This window comes from Magnolia sinica, chromosome 10, assembly GCF_029962835.1.
Source record: "Magnolia sinica isolate HGM2019 chromosome 10, MsV1, whole genome shotgun sequence".
Taxonomy (NCBI): Eukaryota; Viridiplantae; Streptophyta; class Magnoliopsida; order Magnoliales; family Magnoliaceae; genus Magnolia; species Magnolia sinica.
The window spans coordinates 15,435,590-15,452,252 of record NC_080582.1 but is presented as its reverse complement, the minus strand read 5'-3'; the positions used below and the strand labels follow the sequence as shown (position 1 = coordinate 15,452,252).

The window sequence follows — 16,663 nt, the reverse complement described above, 5'->3', positions numbered from 1 at the left end:
AAAGCCACCAATCCACAAGTTGCATTAAATGTAAGAGTCATCTCTGGTGCGATCCACTAGAGCGTTGGATCTACCTCATTTTTAAGCCAATGCCTCAAGATATGATCTTAGAAAAGTGATGGACGGTGTGGATAAATGGATACATCACGGTGGGCCCACACAGATCTGGTAGAAAGCTTAAAAGTTTGACTAGGGTCAGACAAAATCTGTGTCCAGCTTACCATTTGGTGTGGTCCAGTAGAACATTAGATCTACCTCATACCTTGATATGATCTTAGAAAATGGATGGACAGCAACGGTAAATAGATAATTAATCAGGATGGGCTCTCACATAGATTTGATTGGACCCTTAAAGATACGACCTGGACTTAATCCATGTCCATTTATTTGCCATCCAACCTTTATATAAAGTTATCAGGATCTAGATGAAGGGCATACAAATATCAACTTCATCAAAGACTTTAAAGACTTTTGTGCCCACTAATAGTTTTTAACAGCCAATCACCCCTGTTTCCTATGGTATGGTCCAACTGCTTGATTTGGATATGCTTCAATTTTCGGATTGTGCCCTAAAATGAGCTGTCAAGGTGATTGGACGGCTGGGGATTTAAGGAACATGCATCAAGGTGGCCCCATAGTCAGGGATCCCACCCACCACGAAGCTTCTCATTGGCACACACAAGTGCCGATGACAATAGGGGAGTGGATTAGTTGAGACCCTAGGCTCACCCAAGACATGAAGTAGATCCACCAAATATCAAGTGAACCATATCATAGGAAACAGTGGTGATTGACCATTAATGGGTTACAAAAATTTTGGATCAAGATGAAATTTATTAGTTTCCTTTGTCCATACTTATGTGACCTTGTCAACAGAATAGATGTCAAATAAATGGTACATGAAGCATTAAGTTGCGCCCTAATTAGTTTTTTAAGGTAGGGCGTTCAATCGACACTGTTTCTACTGATAATTGAATCTGCTCCCCATTCCCTAAAATGATCTAAAAAAATGGATGGACAACATGGATGCAAAATACAAATATCAACTGAGCCCCAAGATGATCCATTCCTGGTTCTAGCTCACAAAAGACGGTGATTTTCCCCATTGGTGTAGATTGTGTCCTATACAACTTTTAACATATCAAATTCTTTACGGCCACACCATGATTTATGTTTTAGATTCACACTGTCCATCAATTTTTTGGATCATTATAGAACATAAACCCAAAAATGAGACGCATCCAAAGTTCAATCGGACTGCATCCAAAGTTCAATTGGACTGCAATAGAAGCAGTGGAGGTTGAACTAAGTTGAAACCTTCCTAGGGCTAAACGAGATGTTTATTTGCCATCTAACTTATTTATAAGGTCACACCGACCGGATGAAATTAAAAAACAAATATCAGCTTGATCAGAGCCTTTCGTGGCCTCGTTTTGAATCAAGCTGATATTTGTTTCTTCCCTCCATCCAGGTCTGTGTGACTGAATCAACAGGTTGAATGGAAAATAAACATTATAGCGGGCATTACAATGGGCCCTAGAAAGTTGTTAATGGTGGGGTTTAATCACCATTGTTTCCTATGGCGTGCTCCAACTGAGATTTGGATCTATCTGATTTTTGGGATGAGGACCTAATATGGAATGGAGAATTGGATGGACGGTGTGGATAAAACAAATACATCATAGTGGGTCCACCAGCAACCACATTCTTACAACCATTGAATGGGGTCAAGAGAAAGCTCTGTTTTTTTTTTTTTTTTTTTTTTTTTCATCTCTTAGGAATTTTCTTTTATAATAGAACCCAATTAATTATATTCACATGCGTTTTCGTTATTTTTGAAAAAATCATACTTGAAAGTGAAGTTAGAGAAAACTAAGGGAAGGTACCTGTTTCACAAATAACTCAAACAATGAAATGGCTCTATGAAAACTTAATTTCAAAAGGTATAGGGATGTAAAAATATTATATTAACAAGGTTTTATTTTATAAAAATCTCTTTATTTTATTAACACATAAAAGATAGGAGATACGTAGGGATTGGTAAAGATCTTAACGGATTCACTTCTTATCTCAATTTAATAAAATTATCTAAATTCTAACCATACTCAAAACTGTACACACCCACCTTATTTGGACTTGGAACCGATCCAGATCCAACCCATACGCTGGTGGATTGGGTCCGAGGTTGAAACTCAGACCCACTTATCCAAGGGAACTGTTTATCTGCAGGCAGGGGGCTGCACCACACCTCGTCCTACAGGGCGTTTTCAGTCATTGGATGCGTTGAATGGCTGTGATGGAAAAATAAAATAAATTAATTAATGCATTCAATGGCTAAAAATATCCTATACCATAAGGAGTGGTGCGGGTGCTTGTAAATAATCATTTCTGATAATTAACCGGTTGGGCTCCGGAGCTCACCTCAACCCTACACAACTAGATCATCTCACTCGCACACTTTATGAGAATGCATGGTGAAAAAAATCTCTTAATATGAGAAAAGAGGAATTTTTCAATAGATGTACATACCTGAAATTTGGCTCCTTGGTGACTTTCCAGTAGCAACTCAATTAAAATTAACAAGGCATTAAGTGCTGCATTAAGCCCGAAAGCTTCATACTGCATATGTTTATATATGCTACCCAGAGATAGATGTGAAGGCAATGAAGAAGTGGATGCTTCCTTCTTGCATGAAAGGGAAAGGAAAAGAGAAAGGTAGATGCTTCCTTCCATGAGGGAGAAAGGGATGTCCTGTGGAAGAGAGGAATCTCTTTCACAATCAAAAGCAATTTTGGCACTCTTAACCGTAGAAGAAGCCAGAGTGTGTTTTAATTGAGGCCTGAGTTCCCGGTTAGGAATTAGTTTATAGACGTGGGATTCATAGTTGATCTATCCAAGCCATTGATCTGTTGGCCCTTATCATGGAAGGAAAATTCCCTCAAAAACTCTCAAAGTGGAAGATCCTTGCCATCAAATCTTTCGCGTTTCCTCAAGTGAATGTGGTTTGTTTGTTCATTTCTTTTAACCGTGTATTTGCATGCTAACAGAGAGAAGATTAGAGTTGACCAATTGAGAAGATATACTGGGAATGGTCCATACATGATTGGGAACGTCATATCAATGGCTTAGATAGACTAGCCACGGCCCCACACCTACCAATCAAGCTTGGAAACCAATAGTGAACTTGGCCACTTTTCATTCTATTGTGGGTGTAAACAGCAATAAGATTAAAGCTCTATCGACTCTGGTGGATGCATCCGAGAATTATAATTGCCTTGTGCATGCTGGCAGAATGCACGGAAGCAACCCTGAATTAGAATCAAACAATAAGAGGTTAAATAAACCAAGCCCACCGAGAATACAAAGTTTTGCATGAAAAATTTGTCATGAGAAAAAACAATAGCACAAAGTGATAAAGAATCCACCATGATAATCAATGTTACAAAGGATGAAAGAGCCTACCGATGTGAGAATAAACCTTGAAAACCTTTAAAAAAAATCCTAGCATAGATTTCTCTTTGCTCAAAAAAGCTTTAAACAGGTTTTTCAAAACCCTAATCCTCGATTATAAATTCTTAAATAGGATTAAAATCGAATTAGGAAACAAAACATGCAATTCCAAAAAACTGTGCAAGTCGGTTAATGGGAGCTTCGATCAGATCGAGTGTCATCGACGACTCATTGATGAGATTGAAGCCATCTTCGATTAGATCAATTTGGACCCAAAAATTGTCTAGCGAGCAAAGGCCAAAAAAATGAAATTTTCTTAAAGGGATTGACAAATTCTCAATGGGATCGTGTGGTCTGTCGATGTCATAGACAAACCTAGTTACAGATAGATTGAAGACATCTAATAACAATCTCCATCATATCTTCAATAATGACAAACTATAGCTTCAAGCTCTATCTCTAGTTGCCTCCATCATAATTCCAATATTGTCGTTGCTTCTCATGCACACTTTGTCTTCGTCAAGTCTTCGCGAAACTGAGAGAAGTCACATAGAACTTGAACTTCTTTGTGGGAACCACCTTTGTATGCATGTCCACTGGATTCACACTTGTGTGGATCTTCTTAAGAGTCGCTTCGCCTTCTTTAATCACATGTCGTATAAAATAATGATAAACATTAATATATTTAGTACGGGGATGGTAAATCGAGTTCTTCACTAAATTGATCATGCTTTCGTGGTCACAATTTATTGGCACAAATTTCTTCTAAAGCCCAAACTGATTTATCATCCCTCTCTAGCAAACACCTTCTTAGAAAACTTCCATCACCGTCATATACTATACTTTTGTAGAAAGAGTTATCACAGACTGAAGTTTCAGCATTCAATTGATCGCTCCACCCCTGCTAGTACAAACGAGTAGATGGAAGTCGATCTCTTGTTATCAACATTACTTTTATAATTGGCATGCTCGTATATAGCCTACCAACTTGTCCTCAGACTTTTCAAATGTCAAGACGTAGTCTATTGTAATACTTAAGTAACCATTTAACTACCTCCTAGTATTGTTTACTGGGGTTAGACATGTATCTGCTCACAACACCTACTACATATGAAATATCAGGTCTCATAGAGACCATGACATATATCAAACTACCAACAATGCTCGAATAGGGCACACGAGATATCACCGATTTTTTTTCATCTGTAGTAGGACATTGTTCATAAGAAAGCTTAAAGTGACAGCATAGGGTGTGCTAAGCGGTTTCACCATGTCCATACCGAACTTAATAAATACATTCTCAAGGTATTGTACCTGTGATATGATGTTTTATTTAAACCAACACGATTTAAATGATTTTTAAACTCGCAAGTATACGAATCAGATGCAGATACGGTACGTATTACGAGATCGTTCCCACGAGGACTGGTCGTCACAATTCAAATCTATGATTCTCCTTAACTAATCCAACAAATAATGGAATGAATTACTAAGCACAATTTTATGAAAAACAATTAATTAAGAACAGCGAAGAAAATTCAATCAGAGAGAGAGCACTAGGACTTTCGAATCCACCCCTAATTATCCTAACCCTTGTTTTGTCTGTTGATTCACCTTGATCTAGATTGATACCACTTATACAGAGAAAGCACAATCTGTGTCCTTAATCGGGCATACAAACTGTCTAATTCCTTTAAGCAATGCCATGAATGACATATCCCATATCCTTAGTCGGGTACATGGAATGTACATTCATTAAAGCACCCTGTTTCTTCCTCTATAGGAAACTTGTTCTTGATCAGACACAAGCACCTATAATAAGCATCCAAACAACATCCATATATATACTTTAATCAAGTTCATAGATGGAGAAGTATAGAATTTAAACCCATAAAGCCCACTTAAAGAAAGAAACAAATTAATTGAAATTCAAAGTAAATCAACCAATACAAGAGCTAATCAAATTAGGGGCTTCATCTCAGCCCTAGCTGAGAGATTAGTGACCCATAAAATCTATAAAAAATATTAAATAAAATTCATAAAAGAAACGTCAAACCAAACAATCTCTCTCTCTCTCTTCTTTCTTCTCTTTCTTCTCTTTCTTCTCTCCCTTGCTCCAGATCTGGAATTCCCTGGTTCTGAATGTCTTTCCCACGTCCAAAACTCCTCTTTTATAGCTGCTGGATGGCTGGGGTCGGTGGCAGAGTCGTAGAAGGACTCGGAGTACAAATTTTCGCAGCCGTGATCGGTGGGCCCCACAGAGGTATTTTCTGGAAAATCCACCCCTTCCATTGGATTCAGAACAAAATTTCAGTCAAGAATGGGTGGTTTTGAAGGTCCATTAGCGCGGCCCACAGAAGAAATCTCAAAAAACTCAGTTTTGAACGTCCCGGGGCAGTCTACTTTTGGCCTCTGTACCGCACACGTGTGTACGCATGGGCGAGGAATATCAACATGGTTTTGAAGCTCTCGAAGCCCTCTACACGATGGACGGATCAGATCTTCCGGAAGGTTGACGAGTGGGGCCCACTAATTTCTGCAAAAACTGGCAGCGTCTGTGCGTTTCGCGGACGCCAAACCAACTTCCCTGGCAATGGTGGGACCCATTTTGATAATTATTTCAATAATCCACTCCGTCCATTGCATGGAGGATGAAAAAAACGGCTAGGAATGCCCAATTTTGAGTTAGAGTTGCGGTCGCCCACAGTTTTGAACTCACCGTCCGTTTTGCGTTTTTCAGCGATCAACGTCCGTACACATGCATGGAACCAAACGGACATCTAGGCGATGGTTATAACTGCCCCAGGAAGCGGATGGACGGTTTGGATTGTCCATTTGGACACTAGGTGGGCCCCACAACCGACGACCGCGGTCGGCTTGCGGAGACGCTAGACGGCTCTGCCGTTTTCGACGAAGAACCGCGAGTCAGCGCTGGTGCTGACCGAGATACGGGTACGGTGCAAGTGTGCACGATGCACACTCTGCATACACAGGGCCCACTGTAATGTTTTTGAGAAATCTGCACCGTCCATCCTTTTTCTCATATTATTTCCACCGTCAGGACCAAAATTAATGTATATCCAGATATCCAGCGGGCCCCACTTAATGAATTAAGGGGCTGATCTGGCCGTTAGACCACTTCCCGAGATCTTCAATGGCTGAAATTTAATATGTACGGTTAATTTATGGTCCCCATCACGTGTATGAAGTTTCGAGTTGATCGGATGGCGGGAAACATGTGATCTTGCATTCTAGACCCTTTTCGAGCCCCTTTGCCTTGCTTTCCTCAATCCCAGGCGTGTAAAATCTTCACTATTGGTTTTCTGGAGTCCATCCCGTGCTCTGGTAATTTTGGAGCGCCAAATCCATGTTCTTAACATCATCTTTCAGTACACACTCCTGATTTCATCCTGTAATAAAAACACGATTAAAATATGGCATTAAACCTTATCATGTACGTAAAATCAGGCAATTACTGGGGTCTGAGATGCAACATTCGATACTCATCACAACCCCCAACTAGCATTTTGCTAGTCCCGAGCAAAACATGCGAAAAATAATTTTAGAAATAAAAGACGATTCCTGTAAACTCAAGTGACTTGTGAACAGATAGCTGAGATGTGAAAATTCTAAGATTCATGAATGGTAAGTAGAATTTTCTCTTGAAATCAAGCTCACAGTAAACTTCATAATCAAGTTCAACATAGTAATCCATTAATTAGAACAATTGTAAACATTGAGTTCCATGAGTGTATAGTATCATCTCAGCTTACAATCATTAAAAGATCCAATTTGTCAATTTCATGCTAAAATTGGTAATTAACAATAGAATTGTAGCTTAACCTTTCAGCCTTCATATTTTTGATTTTCTTTATGAACAGTACGCCAAGGAAGGGAATCAAATCCTCATCTATAGGGAGCAAACCTATGGTGAAAACTCGTCGCCTCAATTTTTTTATAAGTCAACTATGGAGAATCAAATCTACACCTATAGGGAGCAAACCTATGGTGAAGATTATGTGACTTAGCCTTTTAATTCTTCTTTTTACTAAGTTAATCATTCAGTTATCGAACCAAAACTTAATGTGCAAGCGAGATGTGATATGTGAAATCATGACTCAATCAATGTTTACAACGTCTAATCATGGATTAACAATTCAAAATTGACTGTGAAATCAAGCAGATGGCCAAATCCAATAGTCATTAGTTACCAACATCATGTATCTTATAATGTTAAAATCACAACTATCCTTCAAAATTACTTTGAATTCAATAGAAATTCAAAATTTTTTTTAAAATTTTCACAGATTTTGCTCAAGACCAAGCAATTACTGATTAGGTACCCTAATCTCCCACCCCCAACCTAAAATCTACATTGTCCTCAATGTAAAAGAAATAAACAAGCAATGCACATGGGACAACGAGAATAAAAGAGGAGTGATGAAAAGATAATACCTGGATGGAGAATCAAGAAGTTTTCTCAAAATTTGTGAAAAATTTCAACGTAAAAGCGAGTTAGCACAAGAGAGAAATCAACATAAGCAAAAATAACAAAAAGAAAAACAAAAGAAGATCCTACCTATACCACTTTCGCAGGTGCTCTCGATTACATTTAGCGCATGCAACAAGCCTTTAAACCCCTAGGTTACCCCTAGTGGACGAGTTGTAGTCTCGTGAGGGTTTGCAGTAATGTTACCCACAAACATTGAAGTAACTAACTAAGAAAAATGAAAATGAATGAAATAAAAAGCAATACAATAAAGCAAAAGGTTAGGTTGCCTCCCATGAGCGCTAAGTTTAACATCTTCAGCCAGACAAGAACGGACCATGAATGAAATAATCTTTATAACCAGGGTCCGCCAAAGAAATTACCTCAACACTTTCATTAACCGATCCCAGACAAGTGATGTGAGTTCCCATGAACTGTGCTATCTGAAATAAGGCAACTGACACTGTCGTCAAATAATTTAAGGACTTCTGCTCGAACGACTTCTTCTATGTTAGGATCACGCTTCCTTTGCATGTTATGCGATATTACCACAGCATGATCCATCCATACAGTGGGGCATACTCCCTGGATTTTTTCTATCTTCCGTTCAATTGCTGCCTTATATGCTCTAAGAACATTAAGCAGCCTGCTCGCCTTTGTCTTCTCAGAGTTACAAACTGTGCTGTCAGGAAGAGTCTCAGAGGGATGAAGAGGTTCCACTTTCGCTCTCCATTTTTTAGTCTCCAATATAGGAGTAGAGTCGAGCAACGCATTGACTTCATGGATGGGACTATCAATGTCAAAATCCATGCCCGATTGTGCTAAGCAGGTCTCAAGAGGATCTTCAAAAGATGTATGGAAGGAGTCCTGCACAATGCTCTCGATCATGTCCACTTCAAATATGTCATCCAAATCTGAGGGTTGTTGTCCTGCATTAAAAACATTGAGTTTAATATTCATGTTACCAAAGGACAATTTCATAACTCCATTCCTGCAATTGATAATAGCATTAGATGTGGCCAAAAATGGACGACCCAAAATGACTGGGATCTGACTATGAAGATTCTGGACAGGCTGAGTATCTATAACTATGAAATACACTGGAAAATAAAATTTATCAACCTGGATTAACACATCTTCAATAATACCCCAGGGCACCTTGACAGATCTATCGGCTAGTTGTAATGTTACCTTAGTCGGTTTCAACTCACCAAGTCCTAGCTGCTCATAAACCGAATATGGTAACAAATTGACACTCGCCCCTAAATCAAGTAATGCCTTCCCGATCTTATGATCTCCTATGCCGCAAGAAATTGTGGGAGCTCCTGGATCCCTAAATTTAGGAGGGGTGTTATGTTGAATCATGGAGCTGAGCTGCTCTGCAAGGAAGACTTTCTTATGAACATTCTGCTTACGCTTTTGAGTGCATAAATCTTTAAGAAACTTAGCGTAAGCAGGGACTTGCTTGATAGCGTCAAGCAACGGGATGTTGACTTGCACTTTTTGAAACACATCCAAGATTTCATCAAAGTTATTTCTTTTCTTTATTGGTGCCAGACGTTGAGGAAAGGGTGCTTTAGGCACATAAGGTGGCACATTAGTGGCTCTTGGAGAGTCAGAGAGCTTTTGGACTTTGGATGCATTGGTATGACTCTCTGCTTCATCTTGATCTTCTGTTTTAGAATTTGAGTCATCCCCAGGTATCTCTATTCTGTTATCAATCTGCTTGCCTGACCTAAGGGTAGTGATCGATTTGGCCTGTTCATGATATTGCCCTTGGTTGGAATTAGAGCCAATCTCATACTGTCCCTTTGGATTAGCCTCAGGTTGGCTAGGGAACTTGCCCTTCTCTCTCTCACTCAATGTGGCAGCTAGTTGACCCATTTGTACTTCCATCTTGGCAATGGATTGTGCATTTGCATGTAAGCTTTGCTGGTTGGTCAGTAAGGTTTGTTGGGTGTCTTTTTGGAATTGGAGAGAACTCCGCATGAAAAGATGGAGTGTATCCTCAAGAGATGGTTTCCTTGATTGTGTAGGCAATTGTTGATATTGTGGAAACTGTTGAGGTTGTTGATTGCCAACTTGGAGGTGCGGTTGCATGGGAGGATTTCAGATGGTCCTCCTTGTTGTGGTCCTTTTGCCCAAGAGAAATTTGGATGTCTAGCCCACCCTGGGTTGTATGTGTTTGAGTAAGGATCATTCCCAGATTTTTGAAAAGTGTTCATAGCATGAACTTGTTCAGAGAGAAGTTCTGGGAATGCTGCACCAGATGGACAAGACTGCATAGGATGGGCAGGACTAGAACATGTGGCATATGCTTCGACTTGAGCTGTTTGTGGTGGTCCATTATTTAATACCAGAGCATCAACTTTCTTTGTCAGGTATCAAGCTTGGCGCTCAGCTCTGGCATGACTCCTATCTCATATATACCACCTCTCTTTTGTGGTTGGGGACTTCTGTCACCTCTATTTGAATAATCCCATTGCTGGGAATTTTCGCACAAGGTTTCAAAGAAGTTCCACGCTTCGACATCACTTTTGGTCATGAATGACCCTCCACTGGTGGCATCAACCATGCGACGGTTCTGTGGTGTCAGACCGTCATAGAAGTATTGAACTTGTTGCCACTTCTCAAAACCATGGTGAGGACATTTAAGAAGCAAGTCCTTCCATCTTTCCCAACATTCATGAAAGTGCTCGCCCTCTTTTTGTGTGAAGTTAGTAATTTCTCTACGGAGGGCATTGGTTTTGTGAACGGGAAGAACTTGTTTAAGAACTTCTTAGACAGTTGGTCCCATGTAGTGATAGATCCAACTTCTAGAGAATTCAACCATGCTTTCGCCTTATCCTTCAAAGAAAAAGGAAACAAGCGTAGGCGGATCGAATCGTCTGAGAAGTTTTGGAACTTAAAGGTGGAGCAAATGTTTAAGAATTCTTTCACATGATGATATGGGTCCTCCTTGTCCAATCCATAAAAGGATGGCAACAATTGTATGACTCCAGGTTTAAGTTCAAAGTGTGCTGCCGTAGTGGTTGGCAACACTATGCATGAAGGCGCATTAAATTGGACAGGAGCTGAATAATCTTTAAGAGCTTTAACTTCAGTCTCATTCGCCATTTCAACAGGATTATTTCTCAATCTTTCACGAATTGTTCTTTCAATCTCAGGATCAAACGGTGCTAGTTCTATGTTCAGAGATCTACGTCCTAGCATAAACTATGTTATCAATATAAGAAAGAAAACTAAACTAAGATGCAACCTAAGATGAATAAAACTAAAGGAAAAAGTTATGAATTCCTAAAAACAAGAGAAAGCTATGTAAATGAGAATTGGAAAGAAGAACCCGAGAAAAGGAGATGATGAATGTCTGAAGATTTGAGAGCTCCTCCTTTTGAAGACAATGTTATTTAGCAGCTTCCTTCCTTAATTCCTGTAAACAAAAAGAAAACAAAAATAAATTAAATTTACTAAAATAATGCTAGAAAAAAAAATTCCTAAGCAACGGTTAATTTCTAAAAAAGAAAGTTTATAATCTTAGAAATAAAAACTAAGTTTCTAAAAAGGGAAAAAATTTCTAAAACTAGAAAATAGAAAGTTACTTGAAAGAAGAATCAGAATCTAGAATTAGAAAATAGGAAATTTCTAAAAATAAAATAAAATAGCCTAGAAATAGAAACTTTCTAAAAAAATAAAACCTTAATTCTAAAAATAGAAATTAGAAAAAAATAGAAAATTTGGAAAGAGATTACCAAATTAGTAGTTTATGTCAGGTCCCTACAAAACAGGAAATAGGTTAGTTTCTAAAAAATTTAACCTAAAGGTAGTAAAAAAACCTAAGACTATGAATTATGATAAGAGAGAATCTTAAATCCAATTGGACCGAAACAGTCCCCAGCAACGGCGCCAAAAACTTAATGTTTTATTTAAACCAACACGATTTAAATGATTTTTAAACTCGCAAGTATACGAATCAGATGCAGATACGGTACGTATTACGAGATCGTTCCCACGAGGACTGGTCGTCACAATTCAAATCTATGATTCTCCTTAACTAATCCAACAAATAATGGAATGAATTACTAAGCACAATTTTATGAAAAACAATTAATTAAGAACAGGGAAGAAAATTCAATCAGATAGAGAGCACTAGGACTTTCGAATCCACCCCTAATTATCCTAACCCTTGTTTTGTCTGTTGATTCACCTTGATCTAGATTGATACCACTTATACAGAGAAAGCACAATCTGTGTCCTTAATCGGGCATACAAACTGTCTAATTCCTTTAAGCAATGCCATGAATGACATATCCCATATCCTTAGTCGGGTACATGGAATGTACATTCATTAAAGCACCCTGTTTCTTCCTCTATAGGAAACTTGTTCTTGATCAGACACAAGCACCTATAATAAGCATCCAAACAACATCCATATATATACTTTAATCAAGTTCATAGATGGAGAAGTATAGAATTTAAACCCATAAAGCCCACTTAAAGAAAGAAACAAATTAATTGAAATTCAAAGTAAATCAACCAATACAAGAGCTAATCAAATTAGGGGCTTCATCTCAGCCCTAGCTGAGAGATTAGTGACCCATAAAATCTATAAAAAATATTAAATAAAATTCATAAAAGAAACGTCAAACCAAACAATCTCTCTCTCTCTCTTCTTTCTTCTCTTTCTTCTCTCCCTTGCTCCAGATCTGGAATCCCCTGGTTCTGAATGCCTTTCCCACGTCCAAAACTCCCCTTTTATAGCTGCTGGATGGCTGGGGTCGGTGGCAGAGTCGTAGAAGGACTCGGAGTACAAATTTTTGCAGCCGTGATCGGTGGGCCCCACAGAGGTATTTTCTGGAAAATCCACCCCTTCCATTGGATTCAGAACGAAATTTCAGTCAAGAATGGGTGGTTTTGAAGGTCCATTAGCGCGGCCCACAGAAGAAATCTCAAAAAACTCAGTTTTGAACGTTTCGGGGCAGTCTACTTTTGGCCTCTATACCGCACACGTGTGTACGCATGGGCGAGGAATATCAACATGGTTTTGAAGCTCTCGAAGCCCTCTACACGATGGACGGATCAGATAGGCCGTACGGGTGACGTACGGGGCCCACTAATTTCTGCAAAAACTGGCAGCGTCCGTGCGTTTCGCGGACGCCAAACCAACTTCCGTGGCAATGGTGGGACTCATTTTGATAATTATTTCAATAATCCACTCCGTCCATTGCATGGAGGATGAAAAAAATGGCTAGGAATGCCCAATTTCGAGTTAGAGTTGCGGTGGCCCACAGAGTTTTGAACTCACCGTCCGTTTTGCGTTTTTCAGCGATCAACGTCTGTACACATGCATGGAACCAAACGGACATCTAGGCGATGGTTATAACTGCCCCAGGAAGCGGATGGACGGTTTGGATTGTCCATTTGGACACTAGGTGGGCCCCACAACCGACGACCGCGGTTCGGTTCCTCGGACGCTGCAGCGGCGAGAGAGAGAGACGGGTCAGCGCTCTCGCTGACCGTCCCAGCGGTGCGGTGCGCAGCCGGTGCAAGTGTGCACGATGCACACTCTGCATACACAGGGCCCACTGTAATGTTTTTGAGAAATCTGCACCGTCCATCCTTTTTCTCATATTATTTCCACCGTCAGGACCAAAATTGATGTATATCCAGATATCCAGCGGGCCCCACTTAATGAATTAAGGGGCTGATCTGGCCGTTAGACCACTTCCCGAGATCTTTAATGGCTGAAATTTAATATGTACGGTTAATTTATGGTCCCCATCACGTGTATGAAGTTTCGAGTTGATCGGATGGCGGGAAACATGTGATCTTGCATTCTAGACCCTTTTCGAGCCCCTTTGCCTTGCTTTCCTCAATCTCAGGCGTGTAAAATCTTCACTATTGGTTTTCTGGAGTCCATCCCGTGCTCTGGTAATTTTGGAGCGCCAAATCTATGTTCTTAACATCATCTTTCAGTACACACTCCTGATTTCATCTTGTAATAAAAACACGATTAAAATATGGCATTAAACCTTATCATGTACGTAAAATCAGGCAATTACTGGGGTCTGAGATGCAACATTCGATACTCATCATGATAACCGTAGCCTGCTCCTTTGTCTGTCTATATAAATATATATGCCGAGAATCTTCTTTGCAGCCCCCAAATCTTTCATATCAAATGTCTTTAACAACTAAGTCTTCAACATTTCGATATCAAATATATTATGGCTGGCAATGGGCATGTCATCTACGTACAATACTCGTACGATGAACTTTCCATCATTTAATGTCTTATAATAAATATAATGATCATATTCACTTTTGGTAAATCGATAACCTATCATGAAAGTAAAAAATCTTTTATACCACTGCCTAGGTGACTATTTCAGCCCATATAAAAACCTTCTCAACGTACAAAATTTATTCTTATCCCCTTCACTTTGAACCCTTCTAGTTGCTCCATGTAAATGTGTTTCTCCAACTCCCCATATAGGAAAGTAGTTCTCACATCCATCTGTTCTTATTCCGGGTTGTATTGAACAACTATCTCCAATACAAATATGATAGACACCTGCTTGACTACAGGGGTGAAAATCTCACTAAAGTCGACATTCTCCTTTTACGTATACCCTTTCGCAACCAAACTTGCCTTGTATCTATCCCATTTCTTATTGTAAATCTACTTATAACCGATCACTTTACGCCCCACTGGAAGCTCCAGAATGTGTTGAACATCTTTTAGAATATGGTCCACCCCATCGAACATTCTGATGCGCATTGAACTGATTCCAATAACTTTACAAATATTATCATTTCCCATGAAAACATGTCCACAATTGTACTCGTTGTATGTGGTGAACCAATTAGTGTGAGAAGTCGTGTGGTATGAGGCCATCGAATCCAAAATCCAGTCGTTACTAAGCTAACCAAATTTGGATGCAATCAAGACTTCACCTCCATCAACCTCCTCGCATGATTGCATTGTGTCGGCCTCTTTTAGCACATTCTTTGATTATTATTTTTTTCCTTTTGAGATTTAAGGTTCCCGTAGTCCTCCTTCATATGCCATGTCATTACACAATTCCAGTACTTCTTCTTATCCTTCCCTTTCAATTTAGATCGCGATTGAGAATTACACTTCTCCCTTTTAGTATTCATTCTCCTAATAACCAATGCATCCATAGAGGTACCTCTATCGTTGTCCTTCTATCTTAACTGCTTCTCATGAAAGGTTAAGATGATAGTCCTTACATCGATGGTATCCATACTGTGGATCAGCGTGTCTCCCATATTCTCGCGCGAAATATAGTGGAAGCGAATTCAAAATATTCAAGGCATGATCTTTCTCTTTGATCTTAACATCCACATTTGTTAGTTTATATAAAATTTGCTGAAAGTGTTCGTGTTCATTAATGTCAGGCCCCTCTGTCATCTTAAGATTATAGAATTTCTTTTTAATTTTCTTAGTTCCATCCTCAAGCTATAAGGCCCAAAATATAGCTTGTGGCTTATGATAAGTGTGGTCCGGAGCCTTTTTGTTGGATCCCACTCGAATGTTTGTAAATGTTCATGTTTAATGAAACTTCTGTGGCAAGAGTCCACTTTCCAATATATATATATATATATATATATATATAGACTGCTACCTAGGGATTTCTTCAATAAACTATCTGGGGATTTCTTCATATACAAATTATCTAGTTTTGTCCATATATATATATATATATATATATATATATATATATATATATATATATATATATATATATATATATATATATATATATATATATATATAGACTGCTACCTAGGAATTTCTTCATATAAAAATTATCTAGTTTTGTCCATACCCCTACGATGGTTTTTTAATCAAGGACATTGTCTACTAGATACAATTATATTGAGGTTGTAAGCCCCTCGTTTAGTTAATCACACTCTTCATCAGTCATAAATGCACGATGTTTTGCCTTGTCAAGGAGAGCGTGTTGCAATTCTTACTGAATTAGGATGCCTCTCATCTTAACCTTCAATAGTTGATGTAAGACCCGTATCCTAGCTCGTACCGTTTCGTATGCCTCTGCGGTCCTCTCGGTCGAATTTTGGCGACCCTCGACCTGTAGATTTCATTTGCGCTTGACCGCGAGTCACACCCTATACACCCGAGTCGGTTCGACCCGAGACCTATGCCATTGCGACCATGTCGTCGCTACGATTCCGATGCCGCGTCTCGTGCATCAATCCGACGTCTAGATCCCAAGATATGACCCGTATACGATCATAGCGATGGACCGCACGTTGCGGGCCATGGTGTACACGTTTTCCCATAATCATAATGAAGATGATGTCATCCTAGGGATGACATCACCCTATTCTACAACCTAACTTATCCCCCTTACCTAGCCTACCCTATAAATGCTCTCTCTTTTTTCAAAACTCATTATTACACCTCTTACAACCCATCCTTTCACTCTCTCTATCCTCTCACTCTCTCTCTTCTTCTTCACTTCCATTGCTAGCCATAGACGTCCTAAGCAAGCTCCATTTCCAACCCTCTTACCTTTAGATCCCTCCTAATCTAACCCTTAGAAGCCCATCTCCACCATTGGAAGGAGTCCTGGAAGGCTTATGAACCCATGGGAAGAAGAAGAATGAGAAGATCATGTGGGTGCTTCTCTCTCTCTCTCCTTCTCATTTTTCTTTTTTCTTGTGTGATGTGTGGCCCAC

At 39.4% G+C, this 16,663-nt stretch overlaps 1 non-coding gene across 1 annotated transcript; it reads left to right on the top strand.

The window, feature by feature from the left end:
- The first annotated feature begins 10,572 nt into the window (after nt 1-10,572).
- Nucleotides 10,573-10,679, top strand: LOC131217758 (small nucleolar RNA R71). The gene has a single exon (XR_009157349.1). It is a non-coding gene; the product is annotated as a small nucleolar RNA R71 (small nucleolar RNA).
- Nucleotides 10,680-16,663: the final 5,984 nt, after the last annotated feature.